Source organism: Papaver somniferum, chromosome 3, assembly GCF_003573695.1.
Source record: "Papaver somniferum cultivar HN1 chromosome 3, ASM357369v1, whole genome shotgun sequence".
In the NCBI taxonomy this organism is placed as follows: Eukaryota; Viridiplantae; Streptophyta; class Magnoliopsida; order Ranunculales; family Papaveraceae; genus Papaver; species Papaver somniferum.
The window spans coordinates 78,327,202-78,344,958 of record NC_039360.1 but is presented as its reverse complement, the minus strand read 5'-3'; positions in this window follow the sequence as shown (position 1 = coordinate 78,344,958).

Below are 17,757 nucleotides of genomic sequence, written 5' to 3'. Positions count from 1 at the left end.
CCACGCCTCCAACTTATAAATAAGTCACGTACTTGGAACAATTCCTTTGGTTCGTATTCCAAACAGTAAAGGAACAACAAATTTGTTTGGTATCAACTCTATTCAACCAAGTGATGTGAGTCGGACAAAGGATCTTCTGTTTATCTTAACATAAACTGCTTCGTCAGGTTCTTAGATCTATCTTATGTTCAATCACCAAAGGTAATTGTTAAGATTTTTCAATCAATACTTTTAATCATAAAGAATTATATTGATACGATCTACACAACTAATCAATCCAATCTACCACAAGGATAAACCGATTATAGTTGGATCCTCTTATACCGAAACAAGTATTGTGCACACCAAAGATTATGAACCACAAATCAGAAATATTCAATATCTTCTTTGTCTTCAAATCTTCTTAGATCTTCAATAAACACCTGCACACAACAACTTGAATCTCTTGTGATCAATCACGCACAAAACGGAGTCTGTTAGCAATGGATTATCACAAGATCGTCTTTCGCACTAACAACAATCTAAAGATCCCTGTCAAAACTTCGATCTAGTTTGAGTGAATCTTATATCAGAAGAGAAGATTCTCAAGCATAAACAAACTAGGTGCAATCAAAGTTCAACCACCGTTAGTCAATCAAATCAATCGAAAACACAAGATAAAGCACAATTATCTAGTTTCCCACCAACAATACACGTAGAGCTTCTCAACCCCAAAGAAGAATTTAAACTGAGCGATCGTAAGAGATTTCGCCTAACTAGGTTACTCTCCTGGCGGACACACCAGTAACAACACAACCGAGGAAGTTTGCTGTCACGAAGGATTAGTTTGTTAGAAATGCAAACTTATAGTATTTATAGACAAGGAAGTTTGGACTCCAAGGAATTTCCAAAACCGAAAATATCCTCAAAGATATTCAATATATTCCAAATTCGGTTTTCATAATTCCTGGAAATGCTCTGTCCAAAATAATGACCGAAAATCTCTTTGGAAAATCTCAACTAGTAAATGCACATTACTAATTCTCATTTTCCTAAAATAAAATTAACAACCTTAATTAAAAGATTCTTAACTTATTTATATTTCAATCCTGGGATTTTCTTCCTGTAGCTATTAAGGAATAACTTTGAACAATAAAAGATAAACATTATTGTATGTGTTCAAAGTATGCCGACATCCTTACTTTGTAAGTCCTCTTTCATACTTACAATCTTGAAACCGATTTGCCACACTTCCAAACAAGTTTAGAATTGGTTCATCTGACTTTCAAGAACTATGCGATTGATTAAGAAACACTCAATCACAAATCATGGGTTTAACGGTTCTACCAAAACAAGTTTCGGTTCTACCTCCATGTGAGTACTGTGCATAGTTACACTAGCTTTCCAAAATTCGGTTGACTGGGTACTAGGATCGGTTTCCCACATATATATGGTATCTAACTTATATGTGTTGCACATGTCTAAAAACGATCGGTTCCCATTTGCCTAAAAACGTGTTGCACATGTCCATAGGATCGGTTCTGTAAGGACCCTTAATCCCGTCAACGCTATTAGACTAGTCAAGAGACGATTTAGTCGATAATAACTCGATTAGTTTAACACGAACGTTGATTAATAAAAATTAATCAAACAACGATCTAGATACTAAACTAGTACCACAAGATGGATCTTGAAAAGTTATGTGTAATGGACTACTTGAACGTATCATTCAGATACCGAACGAAGAAGATATCTCATTTCTCAAATAAACCGCCTGGGTGTCCATATCCAAGTGATGTGTGCCTTTATCATTTTCCTTTGGCCTTATCAGAACCCATCGAGCAGATGAGGCTCATTCATTCTTCTTCTTTCTCTTTCTTCTTATTTCTTCATTTCGTTCTTCTTCTTTTCTTCATCATCTGTTGATGAATTTGAGAATCAATTCATGATCCTAAGATTGTTGTTAAGCTGGTAAAGAGTCACGCAGGAGTTTTAGTGGTGAAGATGGTTATGTGTTGATTTACGTTCAGCAGAAAAAGAGGATTCCAGAGAATCGTCATTAGGGTTTCTGTTATTTCGGTGAAGGCTTGATTTGAGACACCAATTGAAGATGGGTATCGATAACATGAATAGAAGAAGACGATTGTTGTGCCAATTCAAAGATTAGATTTCAGAGAAGAAGAGTAATCGAAGAATTAAGGTTTCATGTTCTTCCCCAATTTAAGAATTAGGGTTTTTGAGAATTGAAGATGGTGATGAAGGTTGTTGGTGTTGATTCAAGACTCAGGAGGAAAGGGTAAGATCAATTTAAGATTCCAGAATTCGTTTGTCCTTATGTTGTGAATATTTGAGTTTGAGAATTGAAGTTCCTAGGTTGGGTCTGCTGTGTATGGTTCAGTTTGGTCTCATAATGAATTGATGAGATGAATTAGTTGTGGTCGTGTTACTGTTGATGTTACAGGGGAAGAGATGTGTATTGGTGGTGGAGCTGTAATTGTAATTGAGTTGGAGAATTAGGAATGAAGATTACAGTTGGTAATGATTTGGCATATTTGTTATAAGGGGTGTGTTGGTTGTTGCAGAACTGGAGTTGCAGTTGCAGAGTTGTGTTGCTGCTGAGTTTTGGATGTATGAATTAGTTCTGAGATGAATGGGTAATGAAATTGTGTAATTGGTGGTGGTTTGTTGAATTACAGTCAAAGATCTTTGAGTTGGAGTAGTATGTATAAGTGATGGTTAGAAAGTGGTGGCATTGCAGAGTTGTTATGATGAATGGAATCGCAGATTATGTGATTTGGATACTGTGTTTGTTGTTGAGCATATCTAGAATGGACGAGTGTTTGTCGATTTTGTAGGTGGACAGTGTTGTCTGATTTGAAGTTTATATGTAGGAATTAGGGGATTTATGAGCTGTTATAGGTGAAGTGAGATGAGAAAAGAGTAGTTGAATTAAGAATGATTTGGTGAGGAATTGGCTATGATAGAGCTAAACAACTTTCATATGAATTGAGTAGGAATGTTGCTTAGAGCTGCAATTGCAGGTAGGCTGTGTTATCTTTGTAAATCCATTTTGAGTTATAATTTGAATGATTGAATTGATGCTTTATTAGATTGAAGTTGAACATGAGTTAAGATTGTAGAGTTAGAAATCTAGCTGTGTGAGAATAACCCTTGGTCTGTCTGATTCATTTTGTTTAGTTGACTCAGTGAATCTTGACCGAGTTAACCCTTTTGACCTGACCTTGAACCTTAGACTTACGTTGACCTTTAATTGACCTTCTGACCTGACAACGACTGTTAGTGACCGTTAGTGAACTCAGATGGACTGGACCTTAAATTAATGGGCTGGATTGGTTGACTCGGACTTAGTTACCATGTATTCCTAGTTTGATATTTTGGACCCCTTACGGTCCGAATTAGCTTTTGGTTCCTTCTACATAGATGTGGATCATCTTAAGACTTATCTAATGGACCATAGAAACAACCCAATTGAGTTAGTAAATTCTTAGATTACTAGATGACTGCTGCCACGATGGAAAGGGCCGACCGAAAAAAATAATAGTTGTTGTCGTAGTGGTGGTCGTTGAAAATTTAGTGTTTACGAGTTTGGAACACAGATTCTGGTATTATCACCCACTGATTCCTCCTATCAAAAAAAATAAATAAAGAAAACAAAAAAAAAATGAGAAAAAAAAAAAACCAATTTTGATCGACAAGCATTCTAAACGAGCCCATATACGGAAAGAAAATAATTGTTTCCGTTTCAACGTATACAGTGCCCCATACATGTGAGATGGTGGTGACACACCCTAAATTACTAATGTTCTCTACACTCACGTCCACGAACACTCCTAGCAATGTGACACAAAATGCACAGATAAGTAACATGTGTCAAGGGCTTTTATGCCTTGCGTTTTTAGGGGCCACTCAAAAGGATTTAGGGGCCAACAATAAAACAAAAAAGGTCACCCAAAGGGAAAATGTAGCCAGCCCTTATCTCGCGTAATTCGTAATGGCAAAATTACCCTTATATATTCGGAGGATATGATAACATTTTTAACCTCCGATTTCAATCGGAAGACAAAAATTTACCCAGACTTCCGATTGTAGTCGGTGCAGTATTAGAATGATTTTTGTTTCATTTTTTCCATTTCTTTTTCATTTTTGAGTTGTTAGAGTTATAGAGAAGAAGGTGAAGGAAAAAAGGGAAAACCCATTTTATCACTAAAAAAATGGATGGATATGAAGAAGAAGGTGAGAATCATGGCGAAGACGATTTGGGGTATATGTTGAATGATCCAAACTTTTGTGGAGAGGAAAACCTAGACGACCCTTTCATGGAAGAAAATGGAGAATCGCCTGATATTGAAGCTAACGATGCATGTAAAACACATGTATTGTGTTAAGAAACTCAAATACTCGATTTGCATGCGTTTGTGTGCTTTTGTAAACAAGAAAAACCGATTATTGCATGCATTGAATGCCATGAACTACCCAGATTCGGTAGATAATTACTCGAATAAACTTACGAATATAACACACTGAGTACCAAATATGTATATTCGGTAGTTCCAAGATAGTAGTTTACTGCCGAATATGAGAAAAAACCCCAAACTGGTTTTCCAAAAAAATCTACATTCGGTAGTTATGTAGAGTTATTTACCCCCGAATGGCTCCAAAAACGAATTCCTCAAAAATTTCAAAACTCAGTATTCTTATCCTTTACAATCGGTAATAGTTTAACATTATTTGACTGCCGAATATAACAGTGGCCTCAAAATAAAATTTCCGAAAACTTGAAAATCGGATGTTTATCGATTAAATTTATCTCCCGGTTATTTATATTCGGCTGTTTTACTATATATTTTAGATTATGATTATATCATTTTTTTGCACTCAGTAAACTGTGTACATTCATTTGCATAAATCGGGTGTTCTGGGTAACCGATAGGATTCCGAATATAGTATATTCGGCAGTTTGACTTATTTAATAACCTCCGATTATTGTATAATAATTTGTTGCTTTCATATGCAGGCCGTTGAAGAGTTTGTTGATGAGTTCTATTTGAGGCCCGACACTTCCCTATACTATGCAAACGATTTGGTATACTCATTACTACTTTTCTTTTTTAAATTTGTTAAATGGTTATGCTTATTAGATTTGTTTTGTTTTATGCACGTTTAGACATTTGAAAGTAAGAAGGAGGCAAAGGAATGGCTTATGAACAAGGCAAAAGATAACATGTGCGTGGTAGTTCAAAATAATCATGTTAGTGACACTCGATTTGAAATGTTTTGTGAGCGAGGTGGGACGCGAAAGAGTCACGAGGGAAAGAATAGTAAGTACGTACGGAAGACGAATAGGAAATACCGAAGCAATACCAAGAAGATAGGATGCCCATTTAAGATTGTCTTCTATAAGCCCGATGGTATTAAAGGTAAAGAGTATAAAATGTATAAAGTTGATAACGGTTGTCACAACCATGATGATCCGTTTGATTTAATTGGACATGTAATGGTTGCCAAGTTAAAACCACATCAAATGAAGACGGTGAGGTCTATGCGGATCCAAAAAGCGAGTGCGATCTTAAGTAAAATAAAGGAGGACGACCCCGACAACTTGTCTTCTTTGTCTACAATTAAGTCGGCCCTAGATACGATCAAAAGGACTGAATGGGATGGTAGAACGGTCATGCAACAATCGGAGTGGTTAGCGGAGTTACACGGATACACCTTGAGAAGGGAAGAAAAGGATGGTATAGTGGTTCGTATTTTCTTGGCACATCCCGAAATGATCCAATTGGCTCAATGCTTTCATCAAATTTTGTTGATAGATGCTAATTATAAGGCAAACAAGTATAACATGCCGTTGTTGAGCATTGCTTGCCATACTTCGGACAAAAACACGTTTACGATTGCATGGGGTTTAATGGATCATGAGAACAATGTGAGTTTCATTTGGATGTTGGAGACGTTGAGGTCCATTTATAACGGTGATAATTTTTCAAGGGTTATTGTAACGGATAACGATCAAGCCTTAATGCATGCAATAGCGGTAGTGTTTCCGGAAGCCCAAAACTTGCAATGTACGTGGCACATTCAATGCAATCTCAAAACCAATTGCCATAATCATTTCCAAGCTAAAAGACCAAGGAAGGGTACCAAGAGGTCAAAGGAAGAGGATGAGCGCATTAGTAAGTTAACCGTGGAAGAACGTAAGGAAGAGGATAGGTTATTTGAAGAAAAGTGAAAGGAGGATGGAATTATTTGGAAAATGTTCATGAAATCATGGGACAAAATCGTTTGGTCGATGACCGAGGAAATTTACGAATGTAACTTGAAGAAATTTGAGGATGAATACGGCACGGACTACCCAAAACCGGTTGAGTATTGTAAAAAACAATGGTTAACGATTAAGGAGAGGTTTGTGTTTGCATGGACATATGAATATCGTAACTTCAAGAACGAGGCGACAAGCATTGCAGAGGGGTCTCATGGTCGACTAAAGAAAATACTAATTGGTAGTCAAAATGGAGTTGTGTCGATCCAAGAAGCAATCCATGAATTCACCAATCGTGATCTCGTAAAGATTAGGAAATGTATGCAATTTAGTGTACACCAATTCCCGATGGAACATATTAAGGAAAAATTGCTTCTAAGGGGATCCCGATGAACCATTTCAAGGATTGGGTGAAACAATACGAGTCCAACATGGTTGATTGGGATCGCGTTATGCAAAACAACTTTCCCGCTGAGTTACTCGAATTGATCCCCTCGGATGATGAAGATGTTTGATCGTTTTTTTTTGAACATGTAATTTGTACAAGTTTTTTGGAATTTTTTTTTGTGAAGGTATATGATTTAATCGGTCGCAATATTATAATCGGTTGGTAATGATACACGTTTTGATTCCGAATGTAGGAATCGGGATCTTTGATACACGTTTATATTCCGAATATTATAATCGGTTGGTAATGATACACGTTTTGATTCTGAATATTATAGTCGGTAGAACTCTTAAATATCTATCTACCGATTTGGTGGGTATTTCGAGGCACGACTATAATTTTTTTTGAAACTATGTAATCGGAACAACAGTATTATAACACTTCAATCCGATTAATCATATTCGGGAATTCCATATTTTATCAAACTGCCGATTAATATTAAAAATTTGAATTTACAACACTCAAACATCACATGTTATTCTTTTTTCCCAGTCCAAGATGCAACAATCAACGCGGCTTCGAAATGTAGAAACGATCTCCTCTCCACTTGGAATAAGCATCTTGTGCCGCAAACCTGTCGTCTCTGTGCCTAGCAAGAATACAGTTGTACTCGGTGCACAATTTTATAACATGGTGCACCCTTGAAGAAACATGGTATGGTTCATAATTGTGGCGTGACTTCTTGTACTTACCAACAAAAGGACCCAATGAAACGTTAATCCAAAATATACGATCGTCCTGCTGTTCTTTGGGTAGATCTTTCACAATGTAATAATTTTTTATCCATTCGGTCTCTTCCTCAACTTGTTTTAATCTTTCTCTATGATGGAATTGTTCTTCACCTCGCTTCTTAGCCTTGATTTCCTCTTCCTCCTCCTTCGTTGCCACTAACGATGGTTTAATTTTTTTGGGTTGTTTGTTCCTTTTTTGTATTTCTTCTTCCATTGCTGCAATTGATGTAGTTGTTCGCTTGCATCTTCGAAGTATGTTGTCGATTGATGATGGACTTGCCATTGAAAAGGTTTTTCATTCTGATTTTTTACTCAATAATAACTGAGAGGGGTTACCCTCCTTATATAGATTAGAGTTCCAACGGCTCTAATTTTTGAAAATATGGCCATTGAGGTTTCTGAAAATATGGCCGTTGAGGTTTCGTATCAATGATGCACCACAATCGGTTGCTAACGATACACGTATTCCCTCCGAACAAGACATTCAGTAGCGAACTTAAATTTTTATCTACCGATTAGGTTGGTATTTCTAAAAACGACTATATTATTCGGAGGATAATTTTTTTTTGTAAAGTCCCGAATGTACGATGGCCCAAAAATCAGAATTTGGGAAAAATTGATACTTTTCAAATTTTGAACTTGAAATAATCGGCAGTTAACTTAGTTACCCAAACTTCCGAATATGGGTTGTCTAACCTTCTATATTGGCCCTTGGAACCACCTAGAGACATGGCATGGTTTGTTTTGAACTTGTAATATTCGGAGGATAATTTTTTTTTGTAAAGTCCCGAATGTACGATGGCCCAAAAATCAGAATTTGGGAAAAACCGATACTTTTCAAAATAATCGGAAGTTAACTTAGTTACCCAAACTTCCGAATATGGGTTGTCTAACAACACAAATCATTGTCATTTGAACTTGTCTAACTTAGTTACCCAAACTTCCGAATGTACAACACAAATCATTTTCATTTATCTGCTCTTCTTTACTTTACGACCGTGACTACCTCCCAGTCCTGCACGACCACGGGTTTGAGCACCTTCAGTTGGAGCACCTTCAGCGCTCGATGAAGCTCGAGTTCTTTTACCCGTCTTTGATACTGCCACCTTAGGAGGATGCCTCTTCGTGACTTTCTCCCCAAACTGGGCAGCATAATCTTCGTTATCCATATTATCAACTAGATCTCTAGCCTCTTTGATCTTCTCAGCTGGCATGGGATCTCCGCTCTTCAGGCATGCAGTTAACATTTTGGAAACACGCTTGAACCTATTCACCTGTTTTTTATACGTAATGACATAACATCAAACGGTAATTACCTAAGATTTATAGGAATAATATAAAATGAACAAAAATATAAGAACACGCACCAGTCTATCATAACCAGCTGGTTTGTCTTTGATGATACAATTATAACTTGAACCCGCCGCAGTAGTGTTGGATTTGATTTCACGGATAACCAAAGGATGTGATACCTTGTTATACCAACTCATATAGTCTGGAGAATTTTCATCACCTCGGGTGGTTCGTCTACCAGTGTCGATAATGAAGTCATTCCTCTTATCCCAGTTATCAAGAACAGTAGGTGGGCCTGTGTGAACAATCGTGAGATTATCACCACTAGAAGAGCACAACTCCAACTCCAATTTGTAGTAATCCCCCATTTTCTCCACAGGTTGATGTTGTATATACCCGTGTTGTCGCATCACCCTAGAGGGTTATACATCACATATCCTGTGGGGTGCCACAATGGTCCAAAATAAAGGGACAAGTCCGACCGAACATTTATATGCCCACTGGCTCGATCTTCCTTGTATGGATCAAAGCATACGTCCGAGGCCTTCAATTGGTCCAAAATCTCCCTCATGCGAATCAACTTGCTCTTTTGTCCTAGAACGGTTTCTTCAAATATATACTTTGTTCCTCTAGGAGTACCTTTGCACCACCCCGGGTTCTTTCCGGCCAACTTCAGGATAGGGAAGTGGTCATAGATCCATGCCTATATACATAAGAAACCAAGTTTTAGTAAATAGATTGTGTATATTCGGTAGTGATTTCCAAACATTATTTCTGATTATACATAATCGGAAATAAAACTGAGTACCTATCCACCGAATACCAAACATTCGAAAATAGATATGGATCATTTCCTAACGAATATGCGTCATTTGGAGTCCAGTAACCTAGAGTTTTTCTGGCATGTATATTCGGTAGTAATATCAAAAGAATATTTCCGATTATATATAATCGGAAATAAAACTAAGTACCTAGCCACCGAATAACCAACATTCGGAAAAAGAGATGGATCATTTCCTACCGAATATGCGTCATTTGGAGTTCAGTAACCTATAGTTTTTCTGGCCTGTATATTCGGTTCTAATATCAAAAGAATATTTCCGATTATATATAATCGGAAAACAAAATAAGTACCTAGCCACCGAATAACCAACATTCGGAAAAAGAGATGGATCATTTCCTACCGAATATGCGTCATTTGGAGTTATGAATATGCATCATATGTATTGTCTACCGAATAAATATAGAGTGAGTTATAGAGTTAAAGAAAAAACCTGCAATAGAGCCACGTTCCCGGCAACTTGGAAGGTTCCTAGCCTCGAAGCCTTTCTCAACTCTTCCATCAAGAATGCTAGGCATGCCGTGACCCAAGAATAGTCATCGACTTCATGGAGAGGATCCAAAAGTTGTATAAGGTTGGCGTCGATCCGGTTGCCAGAAGTATTGGGGAATATGACACATCCCAATACACAAAGGAGATATGCGGTGGCAGCGTGGTTCACTTGCTCATCAGTTAACGTTCCATTCTTTTCTTTCTCCAAGGTGCCTCGGTACATATTCATCAAAGCTGTAATGTTGATCTGTCTTGTTCTGTAACTTGCATGCCTCCTAAACTCTGTTGTTGTTGTCTCTTCATCCCAACCTAAGAACTTTTTAGTTAGAGCATAAAGTTGTGCCCAACTTAACTGCTTTGTGTAGTTAAACTTCACAGCTGTTCCTTGGTCGGGAAGGTTAAGAATCTGCACAACATCATCCGGAGTAATCGTCATCTCCCCAAACGGCATATGAAAAGTATCGGTCTCAGGATACATTCTCTCCACGAACGCCGATATGGCCACACGATCATGTTCCAACAATGAATTCTCGGCGGCATTAGCTAACCCCGAGTTGGCAACAATTGACTTGAACCTTTCACATTCACCGGATAAAGGCCACGCAAGTATTTTTGTTGGTGCGGCGGTAGGTTTGAGTAGACGGACCGCATCTTGATGATCCTATTACAGTACATAAAAAAATCCTTAATACAAATATTACGATATAACACATATAAAATACATTAATAAAAAATAGTAATTTTATTACCTCAGTTTCGTATATTTCTCTGGCCCATGAGTCTTTGTATCCAAATAAAAATTTTCCTCCATCCGCCGGTAGCCCAAGGATTGTGCCTGCTGGAATACCCTTCTTCTTCAAGTGCTGAGGGACAAGATGTGATGCTTTCTTAGCAATATCCTTCTTTACACCATCTTTTCCTTTTTGGGCTTTTTGGGTACCACTTGGTTGTCCTTCTTCTTCTACTCTTGGCACTGGATCAACTGGTTCAATTTCATGGTGGGGTGTAACTTGTGGAGCAGTTGGTTCTGCACTTTGTTGAGCGGTTTTTTCAACACTTGGTTGCACCCCTTGTTCACTGCCTTGTTGTTCTACACTTTTTCCAGCACTTGGTTGCACTCCTTGTTGACTGCTTTGTTCTTGTAAGCTTTGTTGAGCACTTGAATTATCTTTGGCACTCCTTTCCCTCCTAGCACTAGCTGTCACTTTCTTCCTCCTTTCTCGACTTTGTCTAAACAACAAAGAAAGGAACAATATTTACAAACTATATAATCGGAAGACAAAGTATGGAAATATAACCCGAATGTACACATTCGGACGTAAAAAGACACATATTGTTCCCGAATACAAAACAATCGAAAGCTAACTAAACATATTTACAACCGAATATGCATCAATTGGAGTTCAGAAGCTCTAAATTTTTCATCCTACACAATCGGAAGAAAATGTACAAAACTATAACCCGAATAAACAAATTCGGAAGTAAGAAGACACATATTTTTTCCGAATGAAAAACAATCGGAATATAACTAAACATTTTTACAACCGAATATTCATCAACTGGAGTTCAGAAACTCTAAAATTTTATCCTACACAATCGGAGGTATAAAACATTATATTGCCTTCCAAATAAATACTAGCCCCAAAATGGGATTTTTCCTATATCAGAAATTTTGAGATTTTTTCAATATATATATATATATATATTCGGTAGTGAATGTACTTCCGAATACTGTGTGTCTACTTAAATATATTCCGGAGCCAAAAAATTCATGAAACTACCGATTATTACCAGTTTGTATCCAGGAAGATATGGCCAACAATATTCGGCCGATAACCATCAAATATTTCTCCCGAATACTGTCGATGTTATTGAGAAATGAAGAACACGGCTACATTCGGAAGTAAATAAGCATGAATATCGCCCGAATCTGGATAAATAACCGAAAACCCTAGAATTTTTTTTTCTCGATTCGTCGAATTAAAGCGAAATAAACCCCAAAAATGATAGATTCTTACCTAATTGGGGACATTTGAAGTTGACGAAGTGTTTGACTATCGGAATCGCCACCACCGACTACATTGACGGGTACTTCTTCTTCGCGTTCTTCTTCATTTGCAGCAACAATTTCTTTATTTCTTGCTAAAATCCCAATCTTTGGATTGATACCCCGAGCAACGTTTTTGGTTCTAGGTCTGTGGGTTTCATTTTCCTTATCCATTGTTTTATAAACGAATCAACGATGTTTTGATTTTACGATTCACGACGATGTTTCGGTTGAACACAAGAACGAGGGAAAGTTTTTTTTTCTTCCACAATCGGAAGATAATATGAAACTGGAAGAAGAAGAGTTGAAATGAGTAGATTTTTTTTTGATTTGGTTTTTATACAGTTTTACTAGAAGGGCATTTATGTAACTTCAATATCATATAGGGTACCCCTTAACTAGAGTCTTTGGCTGGGTATAAATTGATGGCCCCTAAATCCTTTCGGGTGGCCCCTAAAAACGCGAGGCTTTTATGGTAACTTCTTTTTCAATTACAAAAAAATACTCCCTAATACCTAATTTTGTCGTCTCATCACCATCTCTCTCCGCAGCTTCGCCTCCTTAAGGTGTAATGGAGTCGGGAAGATGAAAACTTCATAAAATGTTTAAGTTGTTAAGGGAGAAATTACTGGGTCATCACCGAGTCATCAACCAATTTGAGTCAGGCCAGTGAGTTGTCTGCATCAACCAGATCCACAACTTCATCTTCTTCACCAGTTTTCAGCCAATCTATGCTAATGCAATTAATCGAATTAGATCAAATAATTCCTCATGTTGGAGTACGGGTTTGTTGTAATTAATTTGCTCAATTTGAGTTCTAATTTTGTCAATTTCATGAAAAATGAAAAATTATCATCATTCATAATTCTTCAATTCGATCAATTCTGATCGATGTGATGGATTTTTTAAGTAACCTTGAGCTGTTAATTGATTTGCTCGCTTGTAAATGAATGAAATTTACAATCAATTTGATTGACTACCTGAAGATCAATCTCACTTTTGAGAAATTTGTAAATCAGTAAAGATGGTGGCGGATCTGTGGGTGATTGTGGATGTGCTGTTGATTTTGTCGGAGGTGGTGGTTGTGGGTGGAGAAATTTGATGATGGAGATGGTGGTGGAGGTGTTATCCGAAGAGGTGTGGCGCTGTGTTGTTTGTGGTGGTGGTGGTGTTGTTTCTGCTGGTGTAGGTGAAGGTAGTGGTAGGTGAAGAAATGGGATGCTGTAGTTGCAGATGGTGGCGGAGTTGCTGGCGGTAACAGATGGCAGCGATGGTGCCTTCAGTGTGTATCTTTGGATGGTTTGGTGACGATGGGATTATGAAAGAAAATAGAGAAGAGAAAGAGTATGATTCCTCTCAGGGCGATTTTCGGCCATGAGAAAAAGCTACAGAATCTGAAATGTTTTTGTGAAATTGAAATTTTTGGTTACTCTATAATTGACAAAAAAAAGTGGCCATAGAAGGGACTCCCTCCCTACGGGCCCGAAGGGCCCTCCGTTTGGTCGGCCCAATCAAAGGTAGAGAATGAAAGAGATGTAAAACTATAAATGGGCCTAAAAGCATTAGATAGTTCACTTATTTTATAATTAGAGAATTATATGAAATTACGTTGTGAACTTTGTATGAGACTTTTGGCTAAAATCTTGGAGTGATTATGTGATTAACAGTTAGTCTTTATTAACAACAATCAAATGGATGGATGAACTAATGGAGTATAGAACGCAAGGTAGGCGAGGCTTGTCATCAAACCAGGTGGGAATTCTGTAACTTTCTTGTAATCATTGAGCATTCTTTCTATTGCGAGCATGATGAGTCTTTATTACTTTTGGCACGTTTGCACGTTATACTATCTATGAAAATGCTTGTATGTGTCTTGATGTGCATGTAATATGCGTTGTATGATTTCCCCGCAAGGAGTGTCTGTGATTCCCCACGGATCTTTGCTAAGTTAAGTATGACGGCTTCTTCCCTGTTATAATATTATTTAGTAGGGAGGCTTCTTCCCCGTTTCAATATAATAGTAGGGAGGCTTCTTCCCTGTTTCGATAGTATATAAATAATATATAGTAGGGCGGCTTCTTCCCCGTTATAGTATTACCTAGTAGGGCGGATTATTCCCCGTTTCGTTATTATATATACTATTTTATTTTGGGGAAATCACTCGTGTGCATATTATACTTGTTTGACTAACTTTCTGATCTTGATAGTAATATTCTGAATCATGGTTTGTATGGGCACTCTGTATGGACGATGTTATTATTATTGATTAAGGGTGCCCTCGCATCGTCTTCTCCAATGAGTTTGGCGAGGTTAGAGTGACACTTGCTTCATGATGCATGAATAGCTGAATGATTAGTTTATTCTTGTTTCTTTCACTTTATATTCTTTTAGAACTGTGAAGCATGTTAGTGATTACTCGAGAGTTATATGTTTTCATTGAGCATCCTTTTGGGATGATGTGATCACTCGTTCCCACTTCAGTTTCAGTTACCATAAGAAATGATGCACGTGAAGATATCCATGTTCATAGTTTAAAGCGTTACCGACATTGTGTTACATTTATGTATCTTTTTAGTATGTGTACTCTTCATTTATTGTAAAACAACATAGTAATATATTAATATCATTTGAGAGTTCTTCATTCATTAATATCAGAGTATTGGGTTAAGTTTGGTTTTAATTAACTCTATGGAATACTGGAATTGATTCTTCGGTTAGGTTGTAATTGGGGCATCACAGGTTCCCCTTTCTGCTACAAACTTGCTACACCTCATACAAGGATCGATTCCCCTTTGTGATGTGTTGGACCTCTTCATAGGATCGATTCCCCTTTACCCAGATTCGGTTCAACAAATCACAAACTCGATCATACCATCTCATGTGATTACTTAAGATCGGTTTCACTAATAAAAGTCATACCAATACATAAGTCAGGCCTTTGTGAATATTTTTACCAAGAACACAAACAAGTCGTAAGCGGTTATACTAAATCACACATATTGGATGTTCACAAGATATGCAATGAATAACAATCCCAATAACGCATGACGATTTCCTTTTCGATTCATAAACAAGTTTATGAACTCACTTCCTTAAAATACATGTAAAACATTGTTTCCTAGGATAAAATCCTCACCTCATACCCATACATAATCACAATAGCATTTAAACGACTATGTCGTTGTCTTATCTACAAAGTTTAATGGTTAAGCAATAAACTTCATATTGTATTCCTTAATACTATGTCTATCTAAAGTGTTCATGCTTCACAGTTTCGTTTTCAATATGCACGACTTGAAAGATACGTTAGGGAATGGAACAGTTCAAGTCAAATATCACTAACCTCAAGTGTAAGGATGATGTTGTGGTCGTAGCTTTTTACTTCTTCACTTCTTCAAGTCTTCGCAATACTTGTAATGTCTCATACCCTAATACTTTCAAGCTAACCTATACGAAGTTGACTCTAATACACAATCAAGCGACTCTTAAAATGAGTTTTGATTCACTAAAATATGACAACCAAACTTGACATACCAACGCTTGGTGGGTTCAACCGAGCTATGCTCTAACACAATTGAACAACTCTAGAACTAGTTTCATTTGAGTCATTTGAACTAGTTATGGATAAGATGAATGAGGTTGATATGAAAGTGTTCATATGGCTAACTTCGTTTAACTATTGTTGAGCCAACAAAGGTGTACACGTTTTGGTACGGTTACTCATATCTAAATGAAGTCACTTTTCATTTATGTGTAACAAGCTAAGTTCGATCTAATGGTTGAAAGATATTAGCTTGAGTCTAATCAGGTTTTCATCTAACGGTGAATATTGAATTCTTTATTACCAAGGTAACATTGATTACAAACCCTAATTTGAAGACTATATAAAGGAAAACTCTAGCAACTGGGAAACCTAATCCCCATACCTCCTGTGTGTTCTAGTTGCGACTAGAGTCGATTTTCCTTTAACCTTAGGTTTTTCACGAACCCTGTAGGTTAACGACTTGAAGACTTCATTGGGATTGTAAATCCAGACCCAACTATTTTTTCTTTAGTTGCGTGTTCTGATCTTGCTGTTTTCTATCGTGATTGAGTACTATATTCTCTAAGATTTGCTCGAGATTTAATCTCCGACATGCAAGTTAAAAAGTAGTCACAAACATCTTCAACTCATCATTTGTGATTCCACAATATGTTGTTTCGCTTCCATACGGTTAAGATTATTGTGAGGTGATTGATATTTCTAGGTTGTTCCTCGGGACTATAAGTCCGGTATATTAATTGGTTCATGTTCACCTTGATTTATCAAAAGACAAAACAAAACTCATAGGTTTATCTGTGGGAGACAAATTTATCTATTCAATAGGCTTTTCTATGTGAGACAGATTGGTTTATCAAGTCTTCGACTTTGGGTCGTAGCAACTCTTAGTTGTGGGTGAGATCATCTAAGAGAATCAAGTGCGCAGAATCCGGCGTGGTTCTAGAGGCGTAAGGAACACGACTGTACCTTGATCAATGTGAGATTGGTTAGGGCTCAACTACATTCTAGTTCGAAGTTAACGTGGAGGAGACTAGTGTCTGTAGCGTCTTAATACACTGTGGAGTTCAAATATGGATTAGGTCCCGGGATTTTTCTGCATTTGCATTTTCCTCGTTAACAAAACTTTTGTTGTCTGTGTTATTTCTTTTCCGCATTGTATTTATTTATACAATTTAAATATCAATGGTTGTGCGTAAGTTCACTTAATTGTGAATCCAACCTTTGGTTGTTGATTAAATTGACTGACACTTGGATATTGATTTTTGATGTCGTCCAAGTTATTTCTTATATTCAATCGGGCTCGCAAATTCATACTTGTTTGATTGCGGATTGAATTGAGAAATATAACTCTTTGATATACTTTTCTTAAGATTGAGTTTGACTGTCTAGTCGATTCTCTTGAAAGTATCTTGGAGTTAGTCCATACAGATTGCTAAACGAAATACAGGGTGTGGTTGTTAGACCCCCGCTTTTTCAATTGGTATCAGAGCACGCAAACACGTTTAAGACCTTATAAGTCTGTGTTTGTAGCTATCTGACTCTATGGACGGAAGAGTTATATCTAAGAAACGCATCACCAGAGATAAAAGTTCTGTTTCGATAAAATCTATTAAGGAGAGAGATTCTTCTACCTCGAATATAGATGAACATTATGTTCTGACGAAATAGGATTGCACTGATAAGTGTTCTCCTGATTATCTTTCAAACGAGTCTAACTCTGTTGAAGAAAGGGATGAGGCCGAAGAGAGTAAACTGATTCTAAATATTGTTAGAATCTAGGCTGATAGAATCAATCGATTGAAAAACAATGTCAATGCACTTATTGGTATAGTAAAAGACTGTGACTCTAATTTAAAGGCTCTTAGCAAGGAAAACGACAAAGTTTTCTCCTCACTCGTGGTAAAACTCAAAAAGGATGCCTTGGAAATTGAACATCTTTTGATTAAACTCTGTATTCTAGGATGTTCAAAAGAGTCCACTATACCAATCGGTTCTGTCTCAACTGAAAATTTAGTTTCAAAAGCTAAATCGCAATCTCTTCCGATTAGAAATGATGTACTTGTATCTTCCTATAATCAAGGAAACTTCACATCACTCGGAAGAAA